Source organism: Archocentrus centrarchus, chromosome 16, assembly GCF_007364275.1.
Source record: "Archocentrus centrarchus isolate MPI-CPG fArcCen1 chromosome 16, fArcCen1, whole genome shotgun sequence".
In the NCBI taxonomy this organism is placed as follows: domain Eukaryota; kingdom Metazoa; phylum Chordata; class Actinopteri; order Cichliformes; family Cichlidae; genus Archocentrus; species Archocentrus centrarchus.
Window position 1 is genome coordinate 6417055 of NC_044361.1, and position 13045 is coordinate 6430099.

Consider the following 13045-nt stretch of genomic DNA (forward strand, 5'->3'; position numbering starts at 1 on the left):
TTTTCTGCAGTCAGCTAATGCCAGCGTGCACAGTGAGGAACTGCTAATTTAGGTCTGGGACACTCAGAGATCAAGATGGGGTCAAGCAGAAATCAACACTTATGGGTGCTGTGCAGCTGTGCATTGTTTTTTGCTTTATATATATATATATATATATATATATATATATATATATATATATATATATATATATATATATATATATATATATATTTTTTTTTTTTTTTTTTTTTTTTTACCCAAGTAATCTGTAAGTGTATATCATACCTGAGCACCTATGCCAAAAGTATTCCATTGCCACAGATGTGTAAGACCAAGCACCTACTCATGCAGACTGCTTCTACAAACATTTGTAAAAGAATGGGTCGCTCTCAGGAGGTCAGTGAATTCCAGCGTTGTACCGTGATACCTGTGCAAGTCCGATCGGGAAATTTCCTCACTACTAAATGTTCCACAGTCAACTATTAGTGGTATTATAACAAAGTGGAAGCAATTGGGAATGACAGCAATCCAGCCATGAAGTGGTAGGCCACGTAAAATCACAGAGCAGAATCAGTGGATGCTGGTGCATAGTGAGTAGAGGTCGCCAACTTTCTGCAGTCACTTGCTACAGACCTCCAAACTTCATGTGGCCTTCTGATTAGCTCAAGAACAGTGCATAGAGAGCTTCATGGAATGGATTTCCATGGCTGAGTAGCTGCATCCAAGCCTTACATCGCAAAATGCAATGCTAAGTATTGGATGCAGTGGTGTAAAGCATGCCACCACTGGACTCTAGAGCAGTGGAGCTGTCTTCCCTGAAGTGATGAATCACGCTTCTCTGTCTGGCAATCCAATGGATAGGTCTGGGTTTGGCAGTTGCCAGGAGAATGGTATTTGTCTGACTGTACTGTGTCGAGTGTAAAGTTTGGTGGAGGGATGATTATGGTGTGGGATTGTTTTTAGGAATTGGACTCAGAACTTTGGTTCCAACTTGACTGGCATAGAAAGATGCATAGATGGATGGATGGATGGATAGATAAGAGCATCTCAAAACTGCAGCTCCTATGGGGTGTTCCCAGTCTGCAGTGGTCAGTATCTATCAAAAGTAGTCCACGGAAGCAACAGTGGTGGACCAGCGACAGGGTCATGGGCGGCCAAGGTTCACTGATGCACATGGGGAGCAAAGACTGGCCCATGTGATCCGATCTAACAGATCAGCTACTGGAGCTCAAATTGCCAAAAAAAAAGTAAATGCTGGTTCTGATAGAAATGTATCAGTGCATCAGAGTTTGTTGTGTATGGGGCTGCATAGCAGCAGACCAGTCAGTGTGCCCATGCTGAGCCTTGTCTACCGCTGAAAGCACCAACAATGGCCAACAGAACTGGACCCCAGAGCAATGGAAGAAGGTGGCCTGGCATGTGGATGGTTGGGTGTGTGTGCGTTGCTTGCCAACGGGATGCACTGTGGGAAGAAGGCAAGTTGGCAGAGGCAGTGTGATGCTGGGAAACCTTGGATCCTGCTGTCCATATGGATGTTACCTTGATAGGTACCACCTACCTAAGCATTGTTGCAGACCATGTACACCCTTTCATAGAAATGGACTTCCTTAATAGCTGTGGCCTCTTTCAGCAGGATAATGCAACCTGCCACAAAGCAAAAATGGTTCAGGAATGGTTTAAAGAGCACAACAGCAAGTTTGAGGTGTTAACTTGGCCTCCAGATTTCCCAGATCTCAATCCAATTGAGCATCTGTGGGATGTGCTGGACAAACAAATCCTATCCATGGAGGCCCCACCTCACAACTTACAGGATTTGAAGGATCTGTTGATAACATCTTGGTACCAGATACAACAGCACACCTTCAGGGGTCTAGTGGAGCCCATGCCTCAACGCGTCAGAGCTGTTTTCAGCAAAAAAGGGACCACCACAATATTAGGCAGGTGGTTCAGAGTGTTACACTTGATTGGCGTAAAAGCATGCTCTATTGGGTTGAGATCAGGCGACTGAATTGACCATTGAAGAATATCCCATTTCTTTGCTTTGAGAAACTCTTGAATTGTCTTTACAGTATTCTTTGGGCCATTATCCATTTGCACTGTGAAGCACAGTCCAATCAGTTCTGCAGCATTTGGCTGAATCTGAGTGGTTAACAATTCATCCTGCTTCTACTACTATCAGGGCTCACATCATCAATAAACACTACTGACCTTCCACTGGCAACCATACATGCTCATGCGATGACATTGCTTCCCCTACGTTTGACAGTTGGGGTGGTATGCTTTGGATTATGAACCATTACTCTCCTTCTCCATATTTTTCTTCACATTTCTTCACATTCTGGTAAAGAAAATACAAATTCAGCACTTAGAATCAACTTCAGATATTAAGCCTGCTCAGTTTATCATGAAATAAGGTGTACAGGCCTCAACTGTTTTTTATACTTGGATGTAAATCCTTGGCAGTCAATGACCACCTGAAGTCTAGAAGCCATGGACATCACTAAATGTTGTGTTTGCTTCCTTGAGATGCTCTGCCAGGCCTTTACTGCAGCCACTTTTAGTCCCCAGAGTAAAGGCAGGCTGACTGCTTGGCAGTCAATTGTCCAATTAATTTTGAGGCTCTGAAATATGAGAATATAGATTTTTTTGTAAATCCCCTTGAATTAAAGTTGAAATTCTGCACTTTAGTCACATATTAACTGATTTTAAAATCCCTGATGGTGGTGTACAGAGGCAAAACAACAAAAACTGTAAAAAAAAAAAAAAAAAAAAAGTACTAAGGGCATGCATCTGATTTTGGCTGTTTATTGTGACATGATCAGCTGTTTCTCATCATCCCAAACTGAAAGGAAAGCAGATCTCCTAGTCATACTGGAGCTACAATAGTAGTTGTTGTGACACCAGCATTAATACTTACAATAGAGGTAGTATATAGACAATAGTAGTAGTAGTAGAATTAGTAGTATAGTCCATAACAGAGATCATGGAGATTGCATATACATTTCTTTCTTCTGCTCAGCAATCCCTTGATGTTGTAGTAAAATAAAAATCCACTAGAGGGAGACATTAGTCTTAGAATGGACTTAACTGAAAGAAGCAGCATATGTCCAGTGGGGGGCAGTTTAAAACTGCTGTTAATGCTTTCTCGAGCACTAGGCCACCATTGTCTTCTGCATGCTCAAGATTATATATGATCCATCTCACCCTTTCCTTTGTTATATTTATTTATTTTGACTTTTCTAATTATTTGTGTGGCCCAACAAATGACTGCTGTTGTTCCTAACTCCCTGACCTCTGGCTGCTCATATTACTACTTATTTGTGGTTGGTTGGTGCCAAAAAAAATGGAAGATTTTGAATGCAACCTATTCAGAAAAACACGCCCTCAAATAGTAAAAGAAAATCAAGGATGATCTTTATTTGTTTAGGCTGATCAACAGACTGCTCCAGGAACACAGTATGTGTATGGACTCCTCCATCCGCTTTGTTCTTTAATGAACTCTCTTTATTTTAGAGGGTCCCTCGGGGTACTTTGAAGTATCTTTAAGGGTTTTTTTAGACTGTGTTTGCTCCCAAGGAGTTCCCAAATAAAGCCCTACTCAGACGGGTCCCTTTGATGGAGAGAAAACAATGAAGAGGTTCACCAACTTACTTAACAGACAAGATCCTTCAGGACGAGGAGACCTCAGGTGTTAAATTGGTTCTCCGTGCAATTCATGGAGAATTTGATCATCGTCAGTTGATCAAATAAACTGTCAAACGAGTAAAAGGCTGCACAGTGACTTCAAACAACAAACCAGTCATTTTCTTTTGTTAGTAGAGCTTTTTTCACTGCATACATTTAGACTTGTCATAGAAGGAAAGGGGGGGGGGGGCAATTTCTTTATTGCTGGTGTCTCAGTTAAAAATCTTCTTTTTCATCTTCTGGCTGTTCCCTTTAGGGGTGGCTACAGCAAATCATGTGCATACATCTCACCCTGTCCCTGGCATCCTCTTTGTGATATATATTTAAAAATAGCCAGCAAACCCACATATAAATTCATCAAGGGTGTAACTTTGGGCTCAACATTGAGGATTGTAGGGAGATAGCTTTCATTCATCATTATGATATGATATTTGGTCATGTTGGGGGGGGGGGGGGGGGGGGGGGGGGGGGGGGGGGGGGGGGGGCATGGTGGTGAGTTTTGATTATTGGAAGGGGTAAAACCTTCCCATGCTCTCATGTAAATTATGCCTGAAACATCTATTCTATCTAAGATGTTTCAAACACATCTGACAAGTATTTCACTGCACCATCGTTTTTTGATGACTTTTGTCGTTTGTCCTGTCTTCTGCAAATACCATCAACCACCGTTAACATTTCCATTCTAAAATGCTGATTTTTTTTTTTCTTATGCAGTTTCAGTGCAAAGCATCATCGCTCACCTATTTATGTGAATGAGTGAGTGTGTCCAAACTTTGGACTGGTACTGTATATAAGTAGAGACATCTCCACACATACTCATCTGCTTTTCTGTAACATCAAATGGGATAAAAGTAAAGAGAGCTAAAATGAAAACTTTCATAAATTTCATCTGGTCTGCCTTTCTGTACACAGTATCCACTTAAAATCTGCTGGAGTATGGTGTATGCTGCTGGAGGCTTGGAGTACGACCAGTAATCTGCTGTGTGTGTAATTACTGGTCTTCCTATTGAAAGGAAATGGTGTGAAAACATGATGATAGGCTGATGCAGAGGATGAGAGTCCTTGCTGGTGGTTTTCAGTGAAAGTGGATGGTCTTCCAAACTGTTTATTGGTAAAGGATTATTCAAATCAAACACTGTTACCCAATACTTTGTTTTTAATATTTCTGTTAGCATCCTTAAAAACAAATACATAATCCTTTTAGCCACTTCCACTTCCACAGTCATATTTAAAATGAACTTTATATATTAGAATAATAATAATTAGAAGAAAACCTTTGTGTAATTGATTTTCAGACAACTACACATTAGATCTGAATGATTCTTGTTAGACATATTCAAACAAATTTCAGCATAAAGGAATCATTTTCATCTTTCCCATTCTCTGTCTCTCCATAAATCTTCTCCCTTTAATTTGCTTCATTCACTTCCATCGTTTCCTCCTTCTTTCCCTTCCTCCTCTTCTTCACTTGTTCTCCCCACATCATCAGGCATCTTCTGAGCTTCTCCTCTTTCCTCTTTTCCTCAGCTTCCTCCGTCATCTATTTCCTCCTCTTCCTCTAACTCACCCCCCCCCCCCCCCCCCCCCCCCCCCCCCCCTCCTCCTGCTGCTGCTGTCCCGTGTGAACAGAGCCTCTTTTCTCTCCGCTCTCCTCCTCTTTGGATGACCGCCTGTTCCTGGAATTCAGAAACCCCTCTCACTTTTAATTTATGCGCATATTAATTGCTCCCTATTGTAATTTCCACCGTGGGATACAACATGCAAATGCGCCATGCATTCGTGCGCGCGCGTGTGTCTAATTGTGTGTGAGCGTATTTGTCTCTCCCTCTCTGTGAGTCATTCAAATCCGCCAAAGACATTTCTTTCCTCTGGTTGTTAACGTTTATATACTTTTAGCAGTTGATTTAAATGAGATCTGATTTATCTCTAAGGACTGAGCATTTTGAAATTTAAACATCCATCCCAACCAAATAAAAATGTAATATGTAATCTAATCTGATTTTTTTAAAGAAAAAGAAAAAAGATCCGCACTTTCGAGCTCATCTTATAAGTCTCCCCCTTATTAACAAGAGGGAGACTTATTGACTTATTGACTTATTTTCATCCCATATTTTGTCGACCTCTTTGAAAACCTGGTATTTTTCATATGTTGGTTTTATTTTTTAATTGAAATCATTTAACACTACCCCCCCCCCCCCCCCCCCCCCCCCCCCCATCTTTTTATATCACGCCTTATATGACCCCCCGAAATGGACAGAATGGCGCCTTTTTTTTATGTCAAAAGAAAAGGATCGAATGATTGATTTTTACTCAGATCTGCAAACTTGGTTCAATTCCCGCTGCTCTGTGGAGTTACCCAATTTAGATTTCTTCATAAGAGGTGTACTGATGAGTCAGTTAGTCTTTCACTGAAGAAAATATCCAGTAAGATGTACATTTATCGAACGCAACTTCTGCTGACATTAATTGTGTGTTTTATTTTCTAAGGTGAGATGATTTCTGTGCAGGGATCTAACAGGAAATCTCAGCTGCGTGCTTTCGTTTTAAGGCTTTGTTAATGCCAGGTGTATTCGGCAGGTATATTTTTCAGGTATCACTGGTTTATTTTTAAGAGCCAAACGTGCCATAACCCCTTTGAGTCTTTGAGTGAAAATAAAAGCAGAATGTGCAATAACGTTTCACTGGTCGTGTCACAGGTACTGTGACTTGGTTTGATCAGTTCAGGTCATTTGATATCGCTTTCTTCCGATAAGCTGGCAGCCAATCAAAACAGCTCAGCAGAACATTTTTGGAAAATTACGTCCGCGTATTGTTTGATTTTATTCCACTGTCCATCTGATTTGATTTTTCTTCAGAGACTTTAGACAAAAGAAGTTTTTGCTCAAACACTTATTTTCTTGACCTGATGGTTTTAGAGATCACTCTCACTGCTCTGGACACCTCCTATAAAATGTTTCTGGGTGTTATTTCAAGCTCTCCTGACCTGGGAGCCGCTGTGAATAAACGTTAACAGGCCATTTAATTACAGCAAACTTTAAAAAAATAAATTTTGAATACTTAATAATCTTTGCACACACTGAGGGAATTAATGGCCCCCTTAAAACTCTGTTTTTAGCGCAACTGTCTCCTCACACTTTGCGAGCACAGAGGCAGCAACAAGACCTAAACATGACTTAATTTTGAAGCTATAACGTGAGGACAGACTAAAGAGGATATTTATGACGTCATCTGGGCTGATAACTTACTGTTTCCTCTTTGTGTTTTAATTTAATGTAATCGTATAACGGGTTGGTGAAGCTTCAAGATTTGAGATTTGCCTTCCAACAACGTGAAAGAGAGGCTGGTTCTCTTCCTCATTCATTTGTCATGAATCTTTAAATACAGGGAAAATAAAGTTATAAAATGACTTTAGATTCAATTAGTCAATTTCAGTGTTCTTGAAAGCAGGCAGCTGCAGCGTCTTGATTGTTCCAATATGATGTTGAAATATAGCCATTTAATTGAAGGGTGCCTTTTAGGTTATTAGTGAAATGATTTCTTAGCTGGCAGCGCTGCCAAAAAAAAAAAAAAAGAAAAGAAAAGAAAAGAAAAACCCCTCAAACTTCCCTTCTCCTCTGTGACTCTACAATTTTAAATAACATTTTTACCAATTTGACCTCATCGTGATCAGAATAGGTTGTGTCCATCCACTCTATTGATGTGGGTCTCAGTAATCACATAGAAAGCATTGATTATATATATATATATATATATATATATATATATATATATATATATATATATATATATATATATATATATATATATATATATATATATATATATATATATATATATATATATATATATAGGTGATGTGTCCCCAAATGCTGTTTCATGAAGGCTTAATGCCAATTCTTATACAATATGTTTTGACAATAATTTTTTTTCCCTATTATCTGTCTCTCTCTCTCTCTCTCTCTCTCTCTCGTGCGCACACACACACACACACACACACACACACACACACACACACACACACACACACACACACACACACACACGCACGAGTCATTCCTCCACACATAACTCGCCAACCCCGTTTTCCTTTCGCGTGCACGTGGCAGTTGGCTTCACAGCTTTACTGCGCATGCCCGCGTTGCGAAATCATCAAGCTTATTAATTTCTCATCAAGCATCATCTCGTCGTCAGTGGCAGAACTCCCAGGAACAGATTAAAAAAATGAAAGCGAAGGAAGTAAAACCTCAACCTGCAGCCCGTGACCCGCTGAAACACGCACGCAAACACGCCTGCAGGGCTGCTGCTGCTGCCGGAGGAGCTGCTGGAGGTGTAAGACACACCAAACAGCAGCAGCAGGAGCCATCAACAAGTTTCACTCCTCACTATTCACCGTCTGCTCAAGATACCAGATAGAAATGTGCGTTTAGAAACAGAAATACTACTAATACTAATACTAACAACTACTTTTATAATTTTTTGCATCTACAACAGATCAATTGTTTTCTAATAGGTCTCCAAGGGTTTCTAAGATGCAACTATTGGCTTTATTAATGTCAATGAATATTCATGAATACTCTTTACATCAGTCACAAGCTATTAATAAAAAACACCCATTGAGTTCCTACACAGTGAAAATTTCCTCCAGCAGGACATTTGGCTTTTTAGCTCGTTGATTAATCAGGAACACCCTCTAACGATCACTCACTGTCTGGAACAAAAACCTTGTTTTATGTTGAAAATTTGTTTTATTTTATTTTATTTTATTTTATTTTTTTTTAAAGCTAACAACAGATTTGTGGAGAGAAACCTTCATAATTCACTTCCAACGTGTCGATTAGCAAATATATTAATAAACACAACCCAGAGCCAACTTGGAAACCAACCGTTACTGACCTTAAATTGATGTAAAACAAGTAGTGATTTCAGAGCTGTCACTTCCAGAATAACAGCAAAGCATTAGTAAATGATTTATTTACCTTTAACGAAACCGTTCATTTAATCTTAGAAGCCTCTAAGAGGGGATGGCTTATCAGAAAGGGCTGAGAAAAAGTTAACTACATAAAAGCAGCATTTCTATTATGAAACAATGAGGTGCGGCGCTGTGTAAACACTAAATGGACCGAAAATGACAAAGGCATGCTTTTAATGAGATATGTGTAGTGGCCTATCTATGCTTAATTTAAGCTAGTTAAGTGTATTCATCAACACAGTTCCGTATAGGATTGTTTCGACTAAACGGGTGCTTTTTACACATATACGGTATAATCCTAATTTATTACGGTTGCTGTATCTGAAAAGGTAAGATGGTAAATATTATTATATTTGTAAATTTATGCTTTTAAAAACATAATTTCATGAAACAGAGGACACCCGATTTAAAACAGTCATCGCCATAAACTGTTATGCAAATTAAATGCAGATGATGCAGATTTGCATGTATAAAAGCTGTCAGAGAGAGAGAGAGAGAGAGAAATCGTCCCAGAACTAAAAGATTGATTCTAAAGATGAGAAACTATTAATAGGTGATGATTTGTGGTGCTAAACTTGACTTGAATGCTGTCACTTCCAGAATAAATTTTCTCCTTATCAGCAGGCAAGTGAAGCCCCGAGAAGGGAGCAGTGTACGCTGGTGCACAATGCAAAACGAAAACGGTGTTGACTGAATCTTAACGCCTATAAATCATTAATTCAAACACCATGCTTTAAAAATCTGACGGCGGGCACTTTCAGCCTAAAAATTAATCATTTGGGAAAATAAAAGCCTCCTCAGGCCTCCACCATCCGTGTGAAAATCCTTCTTCCTCTTCAAAGTCCACACGAAAAAAAAAAAAAGAAAAAAGAAAAAAAAATCCCCTCGTTTCCCTCCAGTGCCGACATGAATTTCTGACTCATTAGCATTTATGCAAATGACTTTCTAATTGCAGGCGTAATGACTCTGGCGTGGGAGATTTTTCAATCCGCCATGTTTTTTGTTGCTGCATGCTTTACAGGATGCCTTTTTTTTGTCTTCACTTCTAAAAACAAGAGCGGTCCTTTCTCTTATTTCCAGACGCTCATCTGACAGGAATCCTGCTGGAGCTTTATGTAACATTTAGAAAAGAGTGGGACACTTTTCTTTTTTTAAATACAGGCCGCGTTTATCTGTGGCACCGACAAAAGCCTGTTTATTTTCCTGCTCAGCGCCGCAGTGAAGCTCTGCTACCCGGGTGCTTTTTCTTTCTTTTTGCTTTTCTTTTTTTTTTTTTTTTAAAGAAATAAAGATGCAAAGGATGCTAAAGGAGAATCTAACTTCGAGGTGAGTCTGGTGATCTACAGCCAGCAACTCAGTGATGCCTGTCAAAGCCTGTAGCTCCTGTCATGCAATGTGTGCAAGCAAGGTGGAAATGCAAAATGGCAGCACATGAATAATCATTTTGCGGATTCCGGCTTTTTATCAGAGGATCAACGGCAATTAAAAAAGTGACTAAAGTTTCCTTTTAAAAGGAAAACCAAACACTTGCTCTCATGGGAAAAATGAAAGGTTTGACCTGTGACAAGAAATATTTATGATCCAAACCTGCAGGATTTAATGTTTTGCAGTAAATATGCTAGAATTTAGGTAAAATGAAAGAGACCTCCACACATTCTTGTCGTTTCCCTTTGTCTCTGTTCACCATTGCATTTTCCATTTACCACAACAGTTTCCAGTTTAATGAACTATTTAGAAAGACAGTGGTGTACATGTGTGTGAGTGCAAGTGATGGTGTTGGTTTGGGTGTGTTTAGGGGGGGTGGGGGGGGTCTGTCTGGTTTGGCACAAGGAGGCTGTTTGGCCCCCACAGAGCTGCAACAATATGGGCAGATTTTAAGGGACAAAAGATCTGAAGCTTTGAGTTGCTGAGCACGTCTCTGACACTGGGACTGATGTACTGGGAATACTGGGATGTTAGACTGGGAAATGGTGAATCAGAGCACTGGGATGACAACTTGAGCATCTGTATTACCTGAACAACTGCCCAACAGGTAGCAAGATTGGAAACTGAATTTTGTTTCATTATGATCAGGATGAAGTCATGTTGATAGCTGAAGCCCAAAATGTAGGCAATCATTTCTAAGTCTGCGTAGGACGATATATTTCAAAATAAAACTTCTAAAAGACACGTTCTGAGGCTGGAAGTCTGTAGGGTGTAATGTGTCTTTGTTTGGATTGTGGTCGAAAGGCTCTGCAGTCATTTCACTTTAATCAGACATTCACGCTCCTCGTCCAGCTTTTCATTGTTCTAAAGAGTCATTTGTTCCATGTCAAACCATGAATAAAAAGATATGATAAATGAAACAAATGCAATGCAGACAAAATGGCATGTGACCATATGAATGCATTGGAACACCCTCTGATTTCTGATGAACCCTTCAAAGCTGCTCTGGTTTGTGTTTATTTGCATCGCCTGCAAAATCTTGAAGAAAAATATGATGATTTATATAATTTAATCAGCATTTTTATTCACAATATTTAATATCGATCTAATGCTGAAATATATTAAAAACCAGAGGCAGTTAAAAGCTGAACATGACTAATGTCTGAATGAACTCGGAAATGTAAATTTTTTGCAGGTTTTGTGTGAAAAGACGTGAGCTGGAGGTCTGGTGCTACTGTTAAAACTGAGACCTCAGCTTATATGACCTGTTGTTAATCTCACTGCATTTTGTATTTAGTGTAAAGTGGTGCATTGTACAGTGAAGTCAGCCAGTCCTGTACGTTGTGTATCATCCTTGATTATAATTTACCCAAACAATAATGCACCAAATATATATATATATATATATATATATATATATTAATTTAGAGATTTAAAAAATGACAGAATCTTCAATTTGTGGTATGTGTGTCACTTCTAAGATAGTTCATCTATGAAATGCAGTCTCGAAATACACGGAGTCTCTACACAAAGAGCAACAAAAACAAAAGAGCCAACAACAGACAACAAAACCTGTTTATTTCCCAAATTCTGGATCATTTCCTGAATTCCACTTTACATCTCTGCACTGCTCCTGAGTCCATTTCTCTCTCTCTCTCTCTCTCTCTCTCTCCCTTTTTTTGGCCCTTGGTTTTCATTCATGGGAGTCTTTTACATGCTGGTCAGCAGCTAAACTGGCTTATGGAGATTTTTTAGCTCAGTGAAGACTGTGTGTGGGCTGCTGGTTTAACCACACAATCTCAGATCCAAATGTAAACAAAACAAAAACGAACTAAATAAATAGAAAAAAAAAGACAAATGCAAGACAAGAAGATGCTCTTAGAGGACACTTATTAGTTATATTGTCTAATGTTGTTAATGCTTTTAAACATAAACATCTGAACTTACCTACCTGCTATGATGGGGCCTTTAAGAGTCTCATAAAGGGTGGATAAAAAAACAAAAACACTTGTCAGTTTTATATTTTATACTTGATAGGCTGCACCTGACAGGTGTAAATTCAACCCTGTGATATATATATATATTTATATAATAGGGTTGAATTTACACCTGTCAGGTGCAGCCTATCAAGTATAAAATATAAAATATATATATATATATATATATATATTTTTCTTTTGGAATAAAAGTAGAATCTCTTCGCTTGTTTTATACCAGAAACCTTTGTGAGGAGCACATGAAAAATATGCGTGCATACACTGTTTTTGTTAATTATAACTGTAGGAGATAGATGTATTTTTTTCAGTTCATTATCTTTAGTAGGTTTCTGTCAGGACTGCTTGCTGAATGTTACACATTCCAAATGCTGTCATATTTGCTTTGGGGGTAGGAAGCAACGAGTAAAATGTTGAAGATTCTTGCATGTTTTAATCACGACTTCTTTTGCTGTCATTTGATGTTGTGATTTATTTCGGCCGTGGAGATGCCAGTCATCATCATGTTGCTCCTGTAAGAGCTGCAAATCTATTAAATGAATCATATAAACAGGTGAGCACAGCCGCTAAGTGGTTCTGATACCAGGTGAGACTCAAACCCACCTCAATACAACACGAAAGTGTGTGCTGTCTTTAACCTAAATGACTAGCTGCACAAGAAAATGCATCCCCAATATAGAACTAACTTTTAAATAAGTGTATTTGCATTCTGACAGGCACAAATTCATATATCAGTTTTGTTTGTGTTTGTTGTGGTACTCGTGCTGGTAGTAATGACTACAGTACAGGTGCATTTTAACATTGTGGCATTTCTTATTTCCTAATAAAAGAAAGGATGCGATTCATTTGCTGGATATGTGATAGATATATTGTAACTATTTAAATAAAGAACTTATTGCATTTAAAGTTTAAGTTACATTATATTTGTTGTTATAGCTGCAACTGTAGTTATAAAAAGTTACATGTCCAGTCATAATAATTACTCTGAATA